Raw genomic sequence first — 25633 nt, forward strand, 5'->3', positions numbered from 1 at the left:
ATAAACATGAGCAAATTCACTTACAGAACATGTAAAATATCACATATCATACATTTATAAACATGAGCAAATTAACTTACAGAACGTGTAAAATATCACATATAATACATTTATAAACATGAGCAAATTCACTTACAGAACATGTAAAATATCACATATAATACATTTATAAACATGAGCAAATTCACTTACAGAACATGTAAAATATCACATATAATACTTTATAAACATGAGCAAATTCACTTACAGAACGTGTAAAATATCACATATAATACATTTATAAACATGAGCAAATTCACTTACAGAACGTGTAAAATATCACATATAATACATTTATAAACATGAGCAAATTCACTTACAGAACATGTAAAATATCACATATAATACATTTATAAACATGAGCAAATTCACTTACAGAACGTGTAAAATATCACATATAATACATTTATAAACATGAGCAAATTCACTTACAGAACATGTAAAATATCACATATAATACATTTATAAACATGAGCAAATTCACTTACAGAACGTGTAAAATATCACATATAATACATTTATAAACATGAGCAAATTCACTTACAGAACGTGTAAAATATCACTTATAATACTTTATAAACATGAGCAAATTCACTTACAGAACATGTAAAATATCACATATAATACATTTATAAACATGAGCAAATTCACTACAGAACGTGTAAAATATCACATATAATACATTTATAAACATGAGCAAATTCACTTACAGAACATGTAAAATATCACATATAATACATTTATAAACATGAGCAAATTCACTACAGAACATGTAAAATATCACATATAATACATTTATAAACATGAGCAAATTCACTACAGAACATGTAAAATATCACATATAATACATTTATAAACATGAGCAAATTCACTACAGAACGTGTAAAATATCACATATAATACATTTATAAACATGAGCAAATTCACTACAGAACATGTAAAATATCACATATAATACATTTATAAACATGAGCAAATTCACTACAGAACATGTAAAATATCACATATAATACATTTATAAACATAAGCAAATTCACTACAGAACATGTAAAATATCACATATAATACATTTATAAACATGAGCAAATTCACTTACAGAACATGTAAAATATCACATATAATACATTTATAAACATGAGCAAATTCACTACAGAACGTGTAAAATATCACATATAATACATTTATAAACATGAGCAAATTCACTTACAGAACATGTAAAATATCACATATAATACTTTATAAACATGAGCAAATTCACTTACAGAACATGTAAAATATCACATATAATACTTTATAAACATGAGCAAATTCACTTACAGAACATGTAAAATATCACATATCATACATTTATAAACATGAGCAAATTAACTTACAGAACGTGTAAAATATCACATATAATACATTTATAAACATGAGCAAATTCACTTACAGAACATGTAAAATATCACATATAATACATTTATAAACATGAGCAAATTCACTTACAGAACATGTAAAATATCACATATAATACTTTATAAACATGAGCAAATTCACTTACAGAACGTGTAAAATATCACATATAATACATTTATAAACATGAGCAAATTCACTTACAGAACGTGTAAAATATCACATATAATACATTTATAAACATGAGCAAATTCACTTACAGAACATGTAAAATATCACATATAATACATTTATAAACATGAGCAAATTCACTTACAGAACGTGTAAAATATCACATATAATACATTTATAAACATGAGCAAATTCACTTACAGAACGTGTAAAATATCACATATAATACATTTATAAACATGAGCAAATTCACTTACAGAACGTGTAAAATATCACTTATAATACTTTATAAACATGAGCAAATTCACTTACAGAACATGTAAAATATCACATATAATACATTTATAAACATGAGCAAATTCACTACAGAACGTGTAAAATATCACATATAATACATTTATAAACATGAGCAAATTCACTACAGAACGTGTAAAATATCACATATAATACATTTATAAACATGAGCAAATTCACTACAGAACATGTAAAATATCACATATAATACATTTATAAACATGAGCAAATTCACTACAGAACATGTAAAATATCACATATAATACATTTATAAACATAAGCAAATTCACTACAGAACATGTAAAATATCACATATAATACATTTATAAACATGAGCAAATTCACTTACAGAACATGTAAAATATCACATATAATACATTTATAAACATGAGCAAATTCACTTACAGAACGTGTAAAATATCACATATAATACATTTATAAACATGAGCAAATTCACTACAGAACGTGTAAAATATCACATATAATACATTTATAAACATGAGCAAATTCACTACAGAACGTGTAAAATATCACATATAATACATTTATAAACATGAGCAAATTCACTTACAGAACATGTAAAATATCACATATAATACATTTATAAACATGAGCAAATTCACTACAGAACATGTAAAATATCACATATAATACATTTATAAACATGAGCAAATTCACTTACAGAACGTGTAAAATATCACATATAATACTTTATAAACATGAGCAAATTCACTTACAGAACATGTAAAATATCACATATAATACTTTATAAACATGAGCAAATTCACTTACAGAACATGTAAAATATCACATATAATACATTTATAAACATGAGCAAACTCACTTACAGAACATGTAAAATATCACATACAGGTTATGGAGCAGGCGGACAGGTTATGGGGCAGGCGGACAGGTTATGGAGCAGGCGGACAGGTTATGGAGCAGGCGGACAGGTTATGGAGCAGGCGGACAGGTTATGGAGCAGGCGGACAGGTTATGGAGCAGGCGGACAGGTTATGGAGCAGGCGGACAGGTTATGGAGCAGGGAGACAGGTTATGGAGCAGGGGGACAGGTTATGGAGCAGGCGGACAGGTTATGGAGCAGGCGGACAGGTTATGGAGCAGGCGGACAGGTTATGGAGCAGGCGGACAGGTTATGGAGCAGGCGGACAGGTTATGGAGCAGGCGGACAGGTTATGGAGCAGGCGGACAGGTTATGGAGCAGGCGGACAGGTTATGGAGCAGGCGGGCAGGTTATGGAGCAGGCGGGCAGGTTATGGAGCAGGCGGGCAGGTTATGGAGCAGGCGGGCAGGTTATGGAGCAGGCGGGCAGGTTATGGAGCAGGCGGGCAGGTTATGGAGCAGGCGGGCAGGTTATGGAGCAGGCGGGCAGGTTATGGAGCAGGCGGACAGGTTATGGAGCAGGCGGACAGGTTATGGAGCAGGCGGGCAGGTTATGGAGCAGGCGGGCAGGTTATGGAGCAGGCGGGCAGGTTATGGAGCAGGCGGGCAGGTTATGAAGCAGGCGGGCAGGTTATGGAGCAGGCGGGCAGGTTATGGAGCAGGCGGGCAGGTTATGGAGCAGGCGGACAGGTTATGGAGCAGGCGGGCAGGTTATGGAGCAGGCGGGCAGGTTATGGAGCAGGCGGGCAGGTTATGGAGCAGGGGGACAGGTTATGGAGCAGGCGGACAGGTTATGGAGCAGGCGGACAGGTTATGGAGCAGGCGGACAGGTTATGGAGCAGGCGGACAGGTTATGGAGCAGGCGGACAGGTTATGGAGCAGGCGGACAGGTTATGGAGCAGGGGGACAGGTTATGGAGCAGGCGGACAGGTTATGGAGCAGGCGGACAGGTTATGGAGCAGGCGGACAGGTTATGGAGCAGGCGGACAGGTTATGGAGCAGGCGGACAGGTTATGGAGCAGGGAGACAGGTTATGGAGCAGGCGGGCAGGTTATGGAGCAGGCGGACAGGTTATGGAGCAGGCGGACAGGTTATGGAGCAGGCGGACAGGTTATGGAGCAGGCGGACAGGTTATGGAGCAGGCGGGCAGGTTATGGAGCAGGCGGGCAGGTTATGGAGCAGGCGGGCAGGTTATGGAGCAGGCGGGCAGGTTATGGAGCAGGCGGGCAGGTTATGGAGCAGGCGGGCAGGTTATGGAGCAGGCGGGCAGGTTATGGAGCAGGCGGGCAGGTTATGGAGCAGGCGGGCAGGTTATGGAGCAGGCGGGCAGGTTATGGAGCAGGCGGGCAGGTTATGGAGCAGGCAGACAGGTTATGGAGCAGGCGGACAGGTTATGGAGCAGGCGGGCAGGTTATGGAGCAGGGAGACAGGTTATGGAGCAGGGAGACAGGTTATGGAGCAGGCGGGCAGGTTATGGAGCAGGCGGGCAGGTTATGGAGCAGGCGGGCAGGTTATGGAGCAGGCGGACAGGTTATGGAGCAGGCGGACAGGTTATGGAGCAGGCGGACAGGTTATGGAGCAGGCGGACAGGTTATGGAGCAGGCGGGCAGGTTATGGAGCAGGCGGGCAGGTTATGGAGCAGGCGGGCAGGTTATGGAGCAGGCGGGCAGGTTATGGAGCAGGCGGGCAGGTTATGGAGCAGGCGGGCAGGTTATGGAGCAGGCGGACAGGTTATGGAGCAGGCGGACAGGTTATGGAGCAGGCGGACAGGTTATGGAGCAGGCGGGCAGGTTATGGAGCAGGCGGACAGGTTATGGAGCAGGCGGACAGGTTATGGAGCAGGCGGACAGGTTATGGAGCAGGCGGGCAGGTTATGGAGCAGGGAGACAGGTTATGGAGCAGGGAGACAGGTTATGGAGCAGGGGGACAGGTTATGGAGCAGGCGGACAGGTTATGGAGCAGGCGGACAGGTTATGGAGCAGGCGGGCAGGTTATGGAGCAGGCGGGCAGGTTATGGAGCAGGCGGGCAGGTTATGGAGCAGGCGGGCAGGTTATGGAGCAGGCGGGCAGGTTATGGAGCAGGCGGGCAGGTTATGGAGCAGGCGGGCAGGTTATGGAGCAGGCGGGCAGGTTATGGAGCAGGCGGGCAGGTTATGGAGCAGGCGGACAGGTTATGGAGCAGGCGGGCAGGTTATGGAGCAGGCGGACAGGTTATGGAGCAGCGGTCTTTATCGGAGCTTGATAAATATGCCCCTTAGTGCTAGTTGCACGCTCCCCAACAAACAGAACGGAAAAGTTGTTGCAGCAAATTAAGGAGCACTTAGTGTCAAAGCAGGCTCCAAGATAAACAGGGGTGATTTAATTACAACAAGAAGGTATAGATGATTTACATACGGAGCAGTCCCCAGGAATTACAATTTTATGCAGAGGATCATATCGGGATGATTTTAATGCCACTTGCAAAAACAACATTTTTTCCTTTGATACGGTCAACCTGTATTGGAGGGATCTTTTGTGAAACACTGAGACAACCTGATGAGACTACTATATACAGGCAACTGGGTGACACAGTGACACAACCTGATGACACTACTATATACAGGCAACTGGGTGACACAGTGACACAACCTGATGACACTACTATATACAGGCAACTGGGTGACACAGTGACACAACCTGATGACACTACTATATACAGGCAGCTGAGTGACACAACCTGATGACACTACTATATACAGGCAGCTGGGTGATACAGTGACACAACCTGATGACACAACTATATACAGGCAGCTGGGTGACACAGTGACACAACCTGATGACACAGCTTTATACAGGCAGCTGGGTGATACAGTGACACAACCTGATGACACTACTATATACAGGCAGCTGGGTGATACAGTGACACAACCTGATGATACAACTATATACAGGCAGCTGGGTGATACAGTGACACAACCTGATGACACAACTATATACAGGCAGCTGGATGATACAGTGACACAACCTGATGACACTACTATATACAGGCAGCTGAGTGACACAACCTGATGACACAACTATATACAGGCATCTGGGTGATAAAGTGACACAACCTGATGACACAACTATATACAGGCAGCTGGGTGATACAGTGACACAACCTGATGACACTACTATATACAGGCAGCTGGGTGACACAGTGATACAACCTGATGACACTACTATATACAGGCAGCTGGGTGATACAGTGAAGCAACCTGATGACACTACTATATACAGGCAGCTGGGTGATACAGTGAAGCAACCTGATGACACTACTATATACAGGCAGCTGGGTGATACAGTGAAGCAACCTGATGACACTACTATATACAGGCAGCTGGGTGATACAGTGAAGCAACCTGATGACACTACTATATACAGGCAGCTGGGTGATACAGTGACACAACCTGATGACACTACTATATACAGGCAGCTGGGTGATACAGTGACACAACCTGATGACACAACTATATACAGGCAGCTGGGTGATACAGTTACACAACCTGATGATACAACTATATACAGGCAGCTGGGTGATACAGTTACACAACCTGATGATACAACTATATACAGGCAGCTGGGTGATACAGTGACACAACCTGATGACACTACTATATACAGGCAGCTGGGTGATACAGTGACACAACCTGATGACACTACTATATACAGGCAGCTGGGTGATACAGTGACACAACCTGATGACACTACTATATACAGGCAGCTGGGTGATACAGTGACACAACCTGATGACACTACTATATACAGGCAGCTGGGTGATACAGTGACACAACCTGATGACACAACTATATACAGGCAGCTGGGTGACACAGTGACACAACCTGATGACACAGCTTTATACAGGCAGCTGGGTGATACAGTGACACAACCTGATGACACTACTATATACAGGCAGCTGGGTGATACAGTGACAAAACCTGATGACACTACTATATACAGGCAGCTGGGTGATACAGTGACACAACCTGATGACACTACTATATACAGGCAGCTGGGTGATACAGTGACACAACCTGATGACACAACTATATACAGACAGCTGGGTGATACAGTGACACAACCTGATGACACAACTACCTACATGCAGCTGGGTTTTGACACAGCTATATACACAAACGACAGGTGAGGGCGGACAGACAAAGCTAAATTTACATCACTCACACAACCTGGGACCTTTCTCACTTTTATATGATTTATCTAGAAACATGTCCTGTTAATTCTCAGCTTCTGATTGGTCGAGATGGGCAGACAGTTAGTGAGTTTCATAGACCTCTCCCCTCCTGTACTGGGAGAGGTGTGATCAGTAGTGGAATCTCTATGCAAAACCTAACGCTAAAGAACTGCAGCCACTGTGCTTTGTGTTTTGTCATATGCCTGCAAGTGCCAGATGTATAAGGGGACAAGGTGCTTATGGGGCCCCAGCCAGAAGCTCACTAAGTGTATGCTCTCGGTGCATAGCCCACTGCAGTGTCCGTTATACAAGCACAAGGGTACCAATCAGATGGATTATTTTATAAAAAAAATGTTCCTTTTTTTTTTCTTTGAAATTTTTATTATTGAGAACTTCACACATCACAGCAACCAAATCAAATCAGCCATTTTTTTACATATACAAATCATATAATCCGAACAGGTTGGAAGCCACCGCTTCCTATACTTGTGCCGAGTCTTATGGTGAAAGCATCTTACCACACCTATTCATAATACATAAATACATTAACCCTCTCGGCAATCCTTATGTGGGGGGGGGGGGTAGGGGGAAATAAAAAAAAAAAAAAAAAGGGGGAAAGGGGGGATGGGATTACCACCACCAAGAAAACACTGATATGAGCCCACTCAGAGTTTAACGCTTTACAACCAATAAGCGGGGAGAGCTTCATTAGCCACCATCATCATACAGTGATTATTATTTTTCAGGGGTGAGACAAATTGAATCTGGGCCTGTTGGGGCCAAGAAATAATTACCCTCTTCCACTTATCAAAGAAGAGCCTGAAGGCCTTTTCCGATCCACCAGCTAAATATTGTCGTTCAATAATCATTTGTAACTTAATAGTATTGACAAATTCATTTACCATAGGGGCCTCACAAGCTCCCCATTTGCAGAATATCAAATGACGGCCTGCTAGGATAACCATGCTGATTAATAGTCCCTCCCCTTTAGATCGCCCGTATTCCTTTAAAAGAAAGATATAACCTAATTGGAGGGCACACTCCTCTTGTAAAAACCTGTTCACCCAGAATTGTATTCTACTCCAAAATTGTCGGATTTTAGGGCAGTCCCAAATACAGTGTTGCAGATCCACTCCTTCTTTCTGACATTTGAAACAATTCCTCCTATCCCCATATTGCTCCCATTTACTTATCATCCTTGGGGTTAAATAGTAATTATTTAAAAGCTTAAACTGCGATTCTTTCCAGCTTACTACTCTTGTGGCGGCGTCTGCTAGTTTAATGCTTCTTTCAATATTTTCACCTTGCACTGAAGTAATATATTTAGTAAGAAACACTTTCATTTTCTTAATTTGTTCTTCCCCTGATATATTTAATAATAATTTATACCAGTATGATATGGATCTTTTCCCCGCCGCGTACAATTTCACTCCTGAATCAATTCCTGGATCCCAGACCATTCTACATGTTTGCAAGATTTTTAGGAGATAGCTTCGGGCTTGTAAATAAGCAAAAAATGTATTTTTGGGTAACTGATACTGTTCAGATAGTGTTTCAAATGTTTGTAACACTTGTCCTTCACCCTGAACTAACTGGAAAAAATAACGTAACCCTTTCTGTAACCAAATTTTAAAAGCCGCATTATTATTCGTCCCGGGTATAAAATCGGGAGTACCGATAAACGGTAGATATTTAGAGATGTGAAACTCTTGACCTACTGATCCACAGAATTTCTGCCATGCACAAACCACGTTAGCGAAAGTTAAAAGCGTACTAACATTGCTGGGCAACCTCCTAAAAGGATGATGTAAGATTGCCTTAAGATCGAATGGTTTTAACAATGTAGCTTCCATGTCAAAGTAGGTCACACTGTTGTCTTCCGTTAACCAATCTACTCCAAATTTCATTAAGGCCACTAAATTATATTTTGCAATGTCCGGCAGGGCGAGCCCTGCAAATCTTTTGTTTTGAACAAGTTTCTCGGTAGCTATACGACTTTTCTTCTTACCCCATATAAATTGTGCGCATGTTTTATTATAACTTGCCATATCTCGTTTGTTGATCAATAGTGGCAAGTTTTGCATTAGGAACAATATACATGGGAAGACAATTGTTTTAATCACAGCTATTTTTGCAGAAAGTGATAGAAATTGTATGTTCCACTTTCTTAGACTTCCCTCTAGACTGTCAAAAAACTCAGAATAATTAAGATTATACCATTCTTTGGGGTTTTTACTTATTTGAATACCTAAATAATTTAACGATTTTACTTCTTTAAATCCATGTTGTAACAAGCTCTCTCTAGTTTGATTTATCCAGAGCAACTCTGACTTTTCCTTGTTAATTTTATATCCAGAGAAGGAAGTAAAGTTATTGTAATTATCAGCTTTGGCCCTTTGAGCCGCTTCTGTAAGATATTCCTGTATTTGTAATTTTATTTATATGTGCTTTTTACATTTTTTATATATAGTCTTTTATTACTGATGCTTTTTAACATGGTTCATTAAATAATCTTCTTTTATCTCTCTGTGAGTATATTTATCCCTTGGCCTCTTGTTGGCGCTGTATTCGCTTTGTCTCTGTGACCCAGCCAGCAATGAGTGAGAGGGCTGTCTGGGCTTTAAACCCTGCAAGGACCAGGAACACACCCCTCAGGTGTAGCAATCACCTGAGCACCTACAGGAGGTACAGAACACAAAGGGGTAACCACAAGACATTCCCCCCACCTGTCAGGAGCCTGGAAAGTGCAGTGCACATCATCCGTGCATGCACGTGCGCTATCTGATACACGCGCCGTCATAAGCGTGCGCACACTCGCACAGGCAACCGCGTACACCATGAAAGTCGTGGGTAGGTACTGGAACTGCAACCGCTGAGTCCTCCATCAGCGTCTGGGTAAGTGGGTACCCCTGGTCCTGCGACAATAAGTTATCTTCCTTCTATGTATTTAACAAACAATGGCCTAGATTACAAGTTTAGCATTAGAGGCTGTGCGGTGCTAACGCGCAGTTTATGCTCACCACTCACAGACACCGCAAAAAAGTGAGCGTAGAGCAAAATTTTGCTCCACATCTCACCTCAATACCAGCGCTGCTTACGTTAGTGGTGAGCTGGCTAAACGTGCTTGTGCACGATTTCCCAATAGGAATCAATGGGGGAGAGCCGGCTGAAAAAAAACCTAACCCCTGCAAAAAAGCAGCGTAAAGCTCCTAACGCAGCCCCAATGATTCCTATGGGGAAATAAAAGTTATGTCTACACCTAACACCCTAACATGAACCCTGAGTCTAAACACCCCTATTAACCCCTAATCTGCCGCTCTGGACACCGCCGCCACCTACATTATACTTATTAACCCCTAATCTGCTGCCCCAACATCACCAACACCTACATTATATTTATTAACCCCTAATCTGCCGCCGCAACCTAAATAAATTTATTAACCCCTAATCTGCCGCCCCCAACATCGCCGCCACTATAATAAAGTTATTAACCCCTAAACCTAACCCTAACCCACCCTAACTTAAATATAATTTAAATAAATCTAGTTTTAAATAGGAATAATTTAGTTAATTGTAGTAATTTTATTTAAATACTTACCTATAAAATGAACTCTAAGCTAGCTATAATATAACTAATAGTTGCATTGTATCTATCTTAGGGTTTATTTTTATTTTACAGGCAACTTTGTATTTATTTTAACTAGGTAGAATAGTTATTAAATAGTTATTAACTATTTAATAACGACCTAGTTAAAATAAAGACAAATTTACCTGTAAAATAAAACCTAACCTAAGTTATAATTACACCTAACACTACAATTAAATTAATTACCTAAATTAAATACAATTAATTACAATTAAATAAAATTATCTAAAGTACAAAAAAAACACAAAATAACAAATTACAAGATTTTTAAACTAATTACACCTAATCTAATCCCTCTAACAAAATAAAAAAGCCCCCCCCCCCAAATAAAAAAAAGCCCTACCCTACACTAAATCACAAATAACCCTTAAAAGGGCCTTTTGCAGGGCATTGCCCCAAAGTAATCAGCTCTTTTACCTGAAAAAAAATTACAATTCCCTCCCCCAACATTAAAACCCACCACCCACACAACCATCCCTACTCTAAAACCCACCCATTCCCCCTTTAAAAAAAAAACTAACACTAACCCCCTGAAGATCACCTTACCAGGAGACATCTTCACCCAACCGGCCCGAAGTCCTCAACGAAGCCGGGATAAGTCTTCATCCAAGCCGGGCGAAGTGGTCCTCCAGAAGGGCAGAAGTCTTCATCCAGACGGCATCTTTTATCTTCATCCATCCGGCGCGGAGCGGGTCCATCTTCAAGACATCCGACGCGGAGCATCCTCTTCTTCCGACGGCTAAACACAGAATGAAGGTTCCTTTAAATGATGTCATCCAAGATGGCGTCCCTTCAATTCCGATTGGCTGATACAATTCTAGCAGCCAATTGGAATTAAGGTATAAAAAATCCTATTGGCTGATGCAATAAGCCAATAGGATTGATCTGGCATTCTATTGGCTGATTGGAACAGCCAATAGAATGCCAGCTCAATCCTATTGGCTGATTGGATCAGCCAATAGGATTTTTTCTACTTTAATTCCGATTGGCTGATAGAATTCTATCAGCCAATTGGAATTGAAGGGACGCCATCTTGGATGACGTCATTTAAAGGAACCTTCATTCTGTGTTTAGCCGTCGGAAGAAGAGGATACTCCGCGTCGGATGTTTTGAAGATGGACCCGCTCCGCGCCGGATGGATAAAGATAAAAGATGCCATCTGGATGAAGACTTCTGCCCGTCTGGAGGACCACTTCGCTTGGCTTGGATGAAGACTTCTCCCGGCTTCGTTGAGGACTTCGGCCCGATTGGGTGAAGACGTCTCCCGGTAAGGTGATCTTCAGGTTTTTTTTTTAAAGGGGGATTGGGTGGGTTTTAGAGTAGGGTTGGTTGTGTGGGTAATGGATTTTAATGTTGGGGGGGGTTGTAATTTTTTTTCAGGTAAAAGAGCTGATTACTTTGGGGCAATGCCCCGCAAAAGTCCATTTTAAGGGCTATTTGTAATTTAGTGTAGGGTAGGGCTTTTTTTATTTTGGGGGGGCTTTTTTATTTTGTTAGGGGTATTAGATTAGGTGCAATTAGTTTAAAAATCTTGTAATTTCTCTATTATTTTCTGTAGATTAGTGTTTTTTTTTTGTACTTTAGATAATTTTATTTAATTGTAATTAATTGTATTTATTTTAGGTAATTAATTTAATTGAAGTGTTAGGTGTAATTGTAACTTAGGTTAGGTTTTATTTTACAGGTAAATTTGTCTTTATTTTAACTAGGTAGTTATCAAATAGTTAATAACTATTTAATAACTATTGTACCTAGTTAAAATAAATACAAACTTGCCTGTAAAATAAAAATAAACCCTAAGCTAGCTACAATGTAACTAATATATATTGTAGCTAGTTTAGGGTTTATTTTATAGTTAAGTATTTAGTTTTAAATAGTAATTATTTAGTTAATTGTAGTAATTTTATTTAGATTTATTTAAATTATATTTAAGTCAGGTAGGGTTAGGGTTAGACCTAGGTTTAGGGGTTAATAACTTTATTATAGTGGCGGCAACGTTGGGGGCAGCAGATTAGGGGTTAATAAATGTAGGTAGGTGGTGGCGATGTTAGGGACGGCAGATTAGGGGTTAATAAAATGTAACTAGTGTTTGCGAGGCGGGAGTGCGGCGGTTTCGGGGTTAATATATTTTTTATAGTGGCGGCGATGTCCGGTTCGGCAGATTAGGGGTTAAAATATTTATTAAGTGTTTGCGATGTGGGAGGGCCTCGGTTTAGGGGTTAATAGGTAGTTTATGGGTGTTTTTTAGCACTTTAGTTAAGAGTTTTATGCTACGGCTTTGTAGTGTAAAACTCTTAACTACTGACTTTTAAATGCGGTACCAGTCTTGACAGGAGAGGGTCTACCGCTCACTTTTTGTCAGACTCGTAATACCGGCGCTATGCAAGTCCCATGGAAAATATAGGATACGCAATTGACATAAGTGGATTTGTAGTATTTCTGAGTCTGGCCAAAAAAGTGAGCGATACACCTGTACCTGCAAGGCTCGTAATACCAGCGGGCATTAAAAAGCAGCGTTGGGACCGGCCAATGCTGCTTTTTAAGCCTAACACACAACTCGTAATCTAACTGAATATGATGTTAAATGGCAACTCACTCAAACTAATTTCCTGCACATGTTCTTGTAAAAGATCTAAAATAAAAGGACATAAAATAAAGTCACATTTTCTGAGCAGTACTTTGTCTCTAATAAATATTTTATTCTCTTTAGACATGTTATATTGATATGTTGCAGTGTATATACTGTAACGGTAAGAAACAAGACACATTTTTTTAATTCAATGCAGCATTCATCAGTAGGACGAGTCTATCCACCCCGGCAGCAGGATAGGAACAGCTGACCATTCTGTGCAGAAGGTTCTCTGGTAGCATACAGTGTAAAAGCCCTTGTCAGAAGATGTCACTACATGGTTGGACATCTCTGTCTAATGAAACAAATATGATGGCTCACATACCATAGGATCTAGGTCTCTAGTGCGTGATATCAACCAGATTGCAGACATGAAGGCGTCTGAAGTAAAAGTTTTGCTTCCATAGAAAATAAGTTTCCCTTGTTGAATGTGGTCTTGATCCAACAGCACTGATTTGTCTTAGGCTTAGCAGGATTCAGAAATACAGAGCACAGTCCCCCTTGCTAAAGTCAGTGAAAGAAGCAAAAAATGACAGACTGATTCCATGGGGTCAACATGAGTAAGAATGATCTCATCAAGAGCTGAGGAAACATAAAGGACTGAAGAATTCATGACAACCACAAGGTCTCTTTAGAGGTTTGGTTCCTGCCATTGGCTTTAAACAATATAGAACTGTATAACCATGGAACATCTGTCAATTTACATAAAAACTAGCATAGATGGTTGACACCTTTACAGTGCTAATGATTACAGGACACCATCATGCAAGAATACTAGAATGTCTTCCATGACAATCATCTAACCATTCTTCACCTTCCTCATCTTACTGTATATTGCAATAGTAGCCTTTAGTAGAAACAGCAACCTATAAGAAAACAGACCTCCTCATTTTGTGATATGCTTTTAGGGCCAATTGTTCTGTATATTGTTGAGGAACTTGCCTCTTAAATCCTATCTTAGGGAAAGTTTTCAAGGACATTTTTTCTGATAATCCAGAAACTTGCCCTATAGTACATTTTCAACTCTTAAAGTATCAGTGGAAATAGAGCAAGCTTTGTACAAATGGGGCCTTCTTTATACGTCTCTCTAACTGATTATTGGTATCTGTTGTCTCCCCTAGAGAAACACTGTCTTCTGTATCATTTGCTTGTTCCAATTCCTTTTCTGGGACCTACCTAAATATTCTCAGTGTTATGCCAATATCTTTCAAACCCATAATATTAGCTGATAGAAGTGTTTCCAAAATGAGGCTTTGGTTGGATACTGCACCCTGGCACAGATAACTACAATAACAAAAAATAATTTGCCAAATTAGCAAACATCTCTTGCATAAGGTTTCCATCCTCCAATACTAATACTTTGTGCTTTCTGGGACTGCTCTTGAACTTCTACCTCATCCACAAACACTCCCTCCACGTCACAACCAGCTCCGACTACCACTCACCAGGCTTGGAACACCTACACTTCAAGATCCAGGTCAGTCCCAACACTACCCTCTGTGGCACCCTCATCTACAGACCTCCTGGACCTCATCCTGCCTTCTGTGACTCCATCACCAACCTCATCGCACCCCACGCCCTCCCCTCAATAGACTACATCCTCCTCAGTGACCTCAACTTCCACCTAGACAACCCCAATGACCACAACACTGCCAACCTCTTAGAAAACCTTGGAACCATCGGACTAAAGCAACTCGTCAACTCCGCAACCCACTTAGCCGGACACACACTCGACCCTATCTTCTCTGCAGGCAACCACATCTCAGTCAATCACATCACCGAACTCCATTGGACCGACCACCATTGCATACATTTTTCCTTCAACAAACCCACCGCACACCTCTGGCAGCACCACCCACCCCGCAGAAACTGGAACAACATCACTGAAGACCAACTGCACTCCACCCTGAACAAGTGCCCCCCAGCTACCTCCACAGATGCCAACTCCTCCGCCCACAACCTCCACCACTGGCTCACAGACTGCGCCAACACCCTCGCCCCTCTCAAGAAACCGTCCAACCACCAACCCACCAACAAGGCTGGTTGGTTCACCCCTGCCCTCCAGGACTCTAAACGCCACTGCAGGCGATTGGAAAGAACCTGGAGATCCAGCAAGACCCCCTCAAATAAAACAGCCTACAAAGAAGCCATCACTACCCACCACCACCTCATCAAAACCACCAAGAAGACAGCCATCCAAGATAGAATCAATGCCAATGTCCACAACAGCAAGGAGCTATTCACAGTCATCAAGGAATTCTCCAATCCCAACAGTGACACCAACGACATCCCGCCCTCCCAGGACCTCTGCGATAACCTCGCAATGTACTTCCACCGCAAGATCGTCGACATCTATGACAGCTTCGTGCCCCACAACTCACCCACCAACTCCCACCAATACCTCACCCAAATACACACCGCCTACCCCCCACTGACCATCTGGAGCCCCCTCACCACAGAGTACACCATCAGAATCATGAGATCGATCCACTCTGGAGCACCCTCGGACCCATGCCCACATCACATTTTCAACAAAGCGGGTGACACCATCGCCCCCGAGCTCTGCAGCACCATCAACTGCTCCATCGAAACCGGCACCTTCCCAGATGACTAGAAGCACGCATAATTAAAACCCCTAATGAAAAAACCCATGGCTGACCCCAATGATCCGAAGAACTACCGCCCAATCTCTTTGCTCCCCTTTGCGGCCAAAGTCATAGAGAAGTCTATCAACCCGCAACTCGTTGACTACATTGAAGCCAACCACACCCTGGACCCCTCCCAATCCGTTTTCAGGAGCAACCACAGCACCAAAACCACCCTCCTCGCCGCCACAGAAGGCATCCTCGCCCTACTTGACTGAGGAGAGACCGCCGCCCTCATTCTCCTAGACCTCTCAGCAGCATTCAACACTTTCTCCCACCTCACCCTCCGCAACTGACTACACAATGCCGGCATACACGATAAAGCCCTGGAATGGATCACCTCCTTCCTCACCGGCAGAACCCAGAAAGTTAGACTCCCACTCTTCACCTCCAAGCCCACAGAAATCAGCTGTGGTGTACCCCAAGGCTCTTCGTTGAGCCCCACCCAATTCAACATCTACATGGCCCCTCTCTGCACCATAGCCCGACGACACCCAGCTAATAATCTCACTCACCAGTGACCCCACCACCACCAAGAGAAACGTCCATGAATGGCTGACAGCAGTCGCCACCTGGATGAACTACAACTGCCTAAAGCTGAACGCAGACAAGACCAAAGTCCTCCTCCTCGGTCCCACCAAATCTGCTTGGAATAACTCATGGTGGCCCACAGCCCTCAGACACCCTCCAACCCCCACCGACCATGCACGAAATCTAGGCGTCATCCTGGACTCATCGCTCTCCATGGACCGGCAAATCAACGCCATCTCTTCTGAATGCTTCCACACACTTCACCTGCTGCGAAAGATCTTCAAATGGATCCCAACCGAGACCAGGAAGACTGTCACTCACGCCCTCGTCAGCAGCCGACTGGACTATGGTAATGCACGTTACGCCGGCACCACCATCAAGCTCCAAAAGAGACTACAGCGCATCCAGAACTCCTCGGCCAGACTAATCCTTGACATCCCTCGTCAATGCCACATCACCAAACACCTGCAGGACCTGCACTAGCTCCCCATCAACAAAAGAATAACCTTCAAGCTTCTCACCCACGCATTCAAGGCCCTCCAAAACATCGGTCCCGAATACTTGAAACAACGCGTTACCTTCTACACCCCTACCAGACAACTTCGATCGGCCGACCAAGCCCTCGCTGTCATCCCCCGCATCAGGAAAACCACAGCGGGAGGCAGATCCTTCTTTCACCTGGCAGCCAAGACTTGGAACACCCTCCCGCTGCACCTCAGACAAGCTACCACCCTAACTGAGTTCAGAAAGGACCTCAAGACCTGGCTCTTCGACTGAACTGCAACCCTCAGCGCCTTGAGACCCTTACGGGTGAATAGCCGCGCTTTACAAGAACCCAATAGATAGATAGATACCTGAACATATCTGGACTGGTCTTGTCTTGAAAGGAAACTAACATAAAATGAAATTGTATTTTCTAGATCTCCAGGAGATATCTTCTTTAGGGCCCACTCATCCAAAACCATTTGTGGCCTGATTATCTAAAGCTTTCTGGGCCAGCAATATTCTCTACAAAATCTCACTAGTACTATGAAGCCCCTATGAATTCTCTAAGACTTTTACCTTGAAAACAGTATGGGGCCGTATAGCCTGAAACAGGATTTAAGAAGCAGCGGTCTTAAAACCATGGCTCCTTAACTCGTACGCCTCCTCTGAGGCAGCGGATAGCAATCCTACTGATTTCATACAATTGGGTTGATTGACACCCCCTGCTAGCCATGAATCTGTAGGGGGCGGCATTACACAAGCAGTTCACCAGAACTGCTTGTGCAATGATAAATGCAGACAGCATATGCTGTCAGCATTTATCGATGTCTGGCAGGCATTGTGACGGACCACCTTGTACCCCGAATGAATACCTCCGTCAGAACACTTCCCTTGTCCTGAACATCCCTTTATCCAGAGCAATAGCTCCTGGTATCTCCCTTTGACCACAGTCTAAATTTATTGAGGGAAACAGAACTGAGGCAACACTCAGTGGTCACACAAAAATGAACCATTTACTTAAAAGCAGCACACATATTTATACACCCTGGCATTCCAGAGTCACAGAGCTTCAGGTTACAGAGGGAATTGGTTAAACAGTAAAGTTTTGCATTATGAGGGGTGTGGTACTGTCAGGGTTTTTTCCCTGTTTTGTTTGCCATGTGCTGCTGGCAGCCATTTTACTCACCTCTCTTGCTGACTATGGTGCATTGTGGGGGATGCTGCTCATTTCCTTCACTTCCTTTTATGGCCAGACTGGTGTGCATCATCCGTGTCTGACAGGATGCAGTCTCAGAATTGTGATGTCATCACTTATTACTTAAAGGGCCTCTGTTCAGTATGCTTTGCCTTTGCGTTGTCTCAGACCTGTTTGTGAGAGTTCCTGTGTATTACCTGGCTGTCTGACGTCCTTCCTGTTTCCTGATCCCTGGCTTGTTCCTGACTCTGCTGTTCTCCTTGTTCCTGATTCCGGCTCGTCTGACTATTCGCTTTGGCTCCTGACTCGGCTCGTCTGACTGCCAGCTCTGGTTTTGACTCCTGGCTTGTTATTTGACTTGTGGACGTTTTATTATTTTTTGATATTAATAAAGCTGTGATTATCTTTGTACTTCTCGTCTCAGTCTGATTCCTGGCACCCTGACAGGTACTAACTTGCACGTTATTGTCACCGCTCACTTCCCTAAATCGCTGGTATTACAGGTTTAAAAAAACCCAGCGTTAGCAGGCAAGAAGTGAGTGTAAAGCAAAATTGAGCTCCATACTGCACTCCAATGCCAGCGCTGCTGAAAGCTGCGGTGAGCTGGTTTTACGTGTTCGTGCACGATTTCCCCATAGACATCAATGGACTGAAAAAAGCCTAACACCTGCAAAAAAGCAGCGTAAAGCTCCGTAACGCAGCTCCATTGATTCCTATGGGGGAACAAAATGTATCTTTACACCTAACACCCTAACATGAACCCCGAGTCTAAACACCCCTAATCTTACACTTATTAACCCCTAATCTGCCGCCCCCATCGCCGACACCTACATTATACTTATTAACCCAAATCTGCCGCCCCCAATGTCGCCGCAACCTACCTACACTTATTAACCCCTAATCTGCCACCCCCAACATTGCTGACACCTACATTATATTTATGAACCCCTAATCTCCCGCCCCAATGTCCCCGCAACCTACCTACACTTATTAACCCCTAATCTGCCGTCTCCAACGTCGCCGCCACTATACTAAATTTATTAACCCCTAACCCTAACACCCACTAACTTTAATGTAATTAAAATAAATCTAAATAAAACCTACTATTAATAACTTTTTATTTTACAGGTAAATTTGTATTTTATTTTAGCTAGGTAGTTATTAAATAGTTAATAACTATTTACTAACTAGTCTACCTAGTTAAAATAAATTCAAACTTGCCTGTGAAATAAAAATAAAACCTAAGCTAGCTACAACATAACTATTAGTTATATTGTAGCTAGCTTAGGGTTTATTTTACAGGTAAGCATTTAGTTTTAAATAGGAATTATTTAGTTATTAATAGTAGGTTTTATTTAGATTTATTTTAATTACATAAAAGTTAGTGGGTGTTAGGGTTAGATTAAGGGTTAGGTTTAGGGGTTAATAAATTTAGTATAGTGGTGGCGACGTTGGGGGCGGAAGATTAGGGGTTAATAAATGTAGGTAGGCTGGTGGCGGCGATGTTAGGGGTGGCAGATTAGGGGTTATAATATTTAACTAGTGTTTATGATGCAGGAGGGCGGCGGTTTAGGGGTTAATATGTTTAGTGGTGGCGATGTCCGGAGCGGCAGATTAGGGGGGTAAATAATTTAATTTTAGTGTTTGCGATGTGGGAGGGCCTCAGTTTAGGGGTTAATAGGTAGTTTATGGGTGTTAGTGTACTTTTTAGCACTTTAGTTATGAGTTTTATGCTACAGCTTTGTAGCGTAAAACCCATAACTACTGACTTTCAGTTTACAGTATGGATCTTGACGTTATAGGCTGTACCGCTCACTTTTTGGCCTCCCAGGCAGACTTGTAATACCGGCGCTATGGAAGTCCCATTGAAAAAGGACTTTTTGAAAGCTGCGGTAATTACGTTGCGTTACAGCCAAAAAAGTGTGTGGTGCCCCTAAACCTGCAATACCAGTAGTAGTGAAAAAGAGCCTTAACGCTGCTTTTTCACTCATACCGCAAAACTCGGAATCTAGCCGCAAGTTAATTAACTGGGGAAGAAAGTTTACACAGACAATCTGATTTTGGGCAGTCTAGTTAACATAATCACACAAGAACATAATCAGTTTACCCAGACAAACTCCTGAGACACAATCAGATCTGAAACGTAAATAAAATACATCTTATTACAAAATATAATAACAGCTCTTATTAACTATTAAGTCCTTTATGCCCACTTGGCTTATAGAGTCACAATTGCTCCCACAAGGTGCACTCACACCCTGTACCCATCCTGTATTTATGGATACAGGGTGACATGGACATAAAGAAACAGAGATCGTTCCAGCTGGTGCAATAAAAGACTTTTATTTGTGCAAACAGGGATAGAGAAGCGACGTTTCAGGCCCACACTTGGCCTTTTTTCAAGCTTCATGGACATAAGACAGAGTTATGAAAGTACATGGGGTGTCCAGCATATAAAATTCCTCATTTCCATGCAGTCTGCCCAAAGAATGTTCCATAACAGGCCCCCAGATCATGGTGACTCACGTCACATATCTCCCCCTTCGGAAGGAGACTAACACAGGAGGAGACCCCAGACAGATTGACTTCGAAGTTAGTTCGTAGACCCATTCCCCAAAGCCCGTATCCACACAGTACCCCAAACAAAGTGTCCCAAACAGAAAATCACTCTCCCGGCCGACCGCTGCCTCTCTCATAGAACATACCCGCTGCTGGGGAGAAGTGCCGACTGTCTCTTCTCCATGGCGTCCTTTCAGTCGCTGGACTCCAGTCTATTGTGGGACACCTTGTAAGTGGTGACTGGCTTAGCAGAATATGATCATATTGTGTGACTAAGATCCCTATTTTAATTTAAATTTAAACAGGCAATTTTTTGCAGCATAAATATGTCAATATTATTGCAAGATGTTTATCCCAATCTTATTTGAACTATGTAAGTATATTTAGCAGACAGAAGTATATATAAATATGCTATAAATATGTGGACTTAAGTGGTTGGATGTGCACCAATACTTTTTTGTTGTTTTGTAATTGTTTTGGTCACTTTGGTAGCACTCCCACAATATGTGTGTTCAGATTAAACAGTCCGTTTGTGGTGTGCTTAACCCAAAAAAACCTTGTTGAGTCGCTGGAGAGAAGACAGGGTGGCTGGGCTCATTCCAACATGCTGTTGCGGATCTGGGCCAACTGCCCAGCATCCCTGGACAATACAGGTGGAGACTGTAGTCCCATCCACTTGTACTGAATAGGAATCTGCTATTGCTTGCAGAGAGAGGCCGACATCTCTTGGTCCCAATGCCAGCTCCTCCGCTGGGATTGCTGCATGCTCCTCCGGTCCCTCTGCCAGCGTGAGGCTGTCATTCCTGTTTTCTGGGGTGCCGGTTAGGGGTGGGCAGAGGCCAACAACACTCTGCCCTGTTGCCTGCTCTTCTGCTGGGTAATCCACATCTGACACCTCAGAGGAAAAGTCAATTAGATCCACAATCTTTGGGTCCAGCTGGGGAGATAACAGGGTGACTAAGGTCCCCATGCCAGGGGGTTGGGGATCTTGGCTGACTTCCCCACAATCCTGCACTCCACGTGTAGATACCACTGTCTCATCCACACCTCCCAGACCAACATCTGTGGATATGAAGTCCACTAGATCCGCTGCCTCTGAAGTAAGTAAAGGACCACTTTCCAGCAGTTCTAGGTAATCCACCTCAAGGTACCATTCCTGATAGATAAACCATGTCAGGTCAGGCTCTAAGGCAAGTGCTTCCGATGGCTGTAACAGCTCCTGCCTCTTGCTTTGAATGTCCCAGAATCAATATCCCTCGGGACTGCCAAAGTCATCTTTCTCCTCAAATGCTTCCCATAATAAGCCGGGGCCACCAAAGTCATCACCTTCCAGGGAATAGTGCGTTTCTGCCCTCGACTGCCACCTGTCTGCAAACCAATATAACGCTCTGTACCGATCCTCAAGCATGACCTCTCTTTGTTCTGGGGAGGGCAGGACTTTGCTTCTGCAGCCATACCAATTATCCAGTGCATCTTCCCACATCTCTAGCCGTATCAGGGCTCTCTATTCCAGGCACATCTCCTCTGGAACTGGCCCTCCTAAAACAGCAAGGGCGACTTTGACTTGCCGCTCTGTCAGAACACTTCCCTTGTCCTCGACATCCCTTTATCCAGAGCAATAGCTCCTGGTATCTCCCTTTGACCGCAGTCTAAAGTTATAGAGGGAAACAGAACTGAGGCAACACTCAGTGGTCTGAACACAAAATGAACACTTTATTTAAAAGCAGCACACAGATTTATACACCCTGGCATTCCAGAGTCACAGAGCTTCAGGTTACAGAGGACATTGGTTAAACAGGAAAGCAAACATCTGAACAATACAGCAAACCTCTAACAATTGTCTATTCACAGGTAAAACAGATTAACATATCAAGTTAATTAACTGGGGAAGAAAGTTACTCAGACAATCTGATGTTGGGCAGTCTAGTTAACATAATCACACAGGAACACAATCAGTTTACCCAGACAGACTCCTGAGACACAACCAAATCTGAAATGTAAATAAAATACATCTTAAAATATAAAAACGGCTCTTATTATCTATTAAGTCCTTTATGCCCACTTAGTTTAAAAAGTCACAATTGCTCCCTCAAGGGACACACACCCTTTACCCATCCTGTATTTATGGATACAGGGTGACATGGACATAAGACAGAGTTATGAAAGTACATGGGGTGTCCAGCATATAAAATTCCACATTTCCATGCAGTCTCTGGGTATCCTTAAGCCCATGTACCTCCAGCCCAAAGAATGTTCCATAACAGGCCCTCAGATCTTGGTGACTCACATCACAGGCATGATTCACTTCAGTGGATCATGTCCTCCAGACACTTGATGAATTGGCCCCTATGTCTCACAAAGGATATGTAAGTATGCACAAGATAAACAAAATAATCTTTTAAAAAATCATATGAAATAAATAAAAAAAAATATTTAAATAAAAAAGATGCAGTTAAAATGTATCATTAAATCAAATTTACATCTTAACCAAATTGTTCTGCAAAAATCATATTTTATGGATAAATTAGAATTTGTATTGAAATTACCTAGAAAAAAACATATTTCAAGTAGAAATTGCAATCAAACTACACTGCACATGTACTTTTGTTCAAAGCATATTGTTTTCTTTGTTCATTAAGTAAAATGAGCTTCCCGCATCTGATAGTGGACTGTACCGGGGCGTACATTGGGTGGTACTTAAAGTGCTCTCAGGTTGATGCATTCCCTAAACACTTCCCCTGCAGCTCTCACTGGTTTTTCTCGCAAACTGAAAGGTAGTGAGATTGTGTCAAAATACACCAAACACTTAATCCCCTTTACTAAAAAACACATGAATACAAAAATAGAGGCGTTTGTAACATACTGAACACTGAAAACAGTTCTGTTTTAACAAAATTATAATTGAAAAACTTGAAATAAGTTAATGTAATTGATCCTAAATTTAAATTATTTGTCTGCTCTTTCTGGAGAGAACAGACATGAATCAGGGGGTGTAAGTGCTTCAGTGCATGCTGGGAACGTGGTCAGGATTTATCACCTACACTAATACCAAGCACACGGAATCCATAAAGACTAGAAGTATCTTGTGCCACTGTTGTGTCTCACCAAAGCTGACAAAGTTGTCTATAGTTTCTATTTCCCTTTTTGCACGTTAGAGGAGTTTTTTCCTGTTTCTTTTTGTCTTATAACATCATAAATATGTCAGTTTCCTTCACGGTGGAGCTTATGAATACAGTAGATTCGGCTTCATTAACTATAGTAGAGTCACTTTCATCTCACAGGATGGCTACAGATATCTTTTCATGTTACAATATTGTAACAAGCTTTTTTTCAGCAACATATAAGTGTCATGAATAAACCTGGACCAATGTCTCAGACTGTAATCTACAAAACCTCTTTATGTTCTTCAAGGATGTATGGCAAAACCTATTCTCTTGAGATCCGAAGCATGTACCAACACGATGGCACTCTAATGAAAGAACAAGGACTGTTTTGTCTTTGCATCTACATCTACAATTTAGTTACCTGGTTTTCCTGTCTTCTGTGTAGATTCTAGAAGATACATGAATTCTCCTGAGTCATCATTCTGTTATTGGGTTGAAAAATGACCACCTGTTGCATCTTGATCTGCCTTTGGTTTGTGAGTTTTGCCTGTGTGATCCAGCGTTATTAGAAGTAAATGATTGACTTTTAGTTGCTGAACACCTGTTAATGACCCTGTTTGTCTTACTGATCATTGTGAATTGCTACATTTTAACCTCTTGCTCCATGAATATCTGTGTGTTACCCTACTTTGGTAGATGAAATATGCTCATAGCAAACTGCAACATTTTGGCACCATCTGCCATTATTTATTATTCAAACTATCATAATTACTATTTTCTGGATTGTACTAATACAGTTTTGAAGTTCCTCTTGATTCTTTTACCCTATTTCCCATTTATTGGGGTTTTCAAGCATCACAGGCCACTTGTTGGAATCACCTTGTGTTTCATTCAGTGGACTGAGCCTATGAAACCTGATTGTTCCAGCATTGCAGTACCTTTTGTTCCAGATGCACTGTTTGCCATTCACCAGAGAGTGTATATTTATTTGAATTGCTGCTTCACCTGGTAGCACCCAGTCTCTTCCTGATGTATCACCATCTATATACTGCATTCATTGCTACAGATTACTTTTTAGTGGTTCTAAGCTTCATTACAGTTTAACCAGTGGTTCCAGTAACAAGATTATTCAAGTACATTACTAAAATGGGACAAAAGTATTGCCACAATAATGTACCTGGACATAAATTGTACCTCATTTTCTTGTATTTGTGACTGTGATTTGAAAAAGGTGACACATTTTCATTCAATCCACAAAATGTAGGTTAGCATTAATATAAATTGAACCCTCTGTCCACTGACCTCTTTGTGAGGGCAGGAAGAAGACAAGCAGGGAGATTTTAGTGCTCCTTTAAAGATACCTGAGTGAACATTGACCTATTATTGTTCATCACCATCGAACACTAAGTTCTTGCTGGAAATGAAGAACATTTCTACAGTTTTTCATACACCTGACAGTATCTAAAGTGAATTAAACAAGCAGCACAGTCACATACAACCAGGTGACACTGTAATACTAATCTACAAAACAATTGTATATAAATGCATCAGTAGTAATAAATCAAAACTGTACACACACAGTTAAGTAGCAAAAATCCAATAACACAATCACCAAGTCACATATAGTAAAGACATTAAACAGAAGCTCTGTAACCCCAATGCAATACAAAGCATTAACTCTGTTTAGTGCCAAGTGAGACCTATTGTTGTTCAAGGGTCCTGGTTGGATTGTTGAAGGCTCATGCGGAAACAGGGGTATTTGGCCCCATTCGGGCCATGATAAATCGGCCCCCTAGTGCTAACTGGAACAAGGTAAAGCAGGGTAGGAA

General features: G+C 42.0%; 1 protein-coding gene across 1 annotated transcript in view; it reads left to right on the top strand.

Annotated features, from left to right (window-relative positions):
- The window catches only part of SHANK3 (SH3 and multiple ankyrin repeat domains 3), a 565241-nt gene that overhangs the window by 1627 nt on the left and 537981 nt on the right, over positions 1 to 25633 (top strand). The gene's annotated exons all lie outside the window — the stretch shown is intronic.

Source organism: Bombina bombina, chromosome 6, assembly GCF_027579735.1.
Source record: "Bombina bombina isolate aBomBom1 chromosome 6, aBomBom1.pri, whole genome shotgun sequence".
Lineage (NCBI taxonomy): Eukaryota > Metazoa > Chordata > Amphibia > Anura > Bombinatoridae > Bombina > Bombina bombina.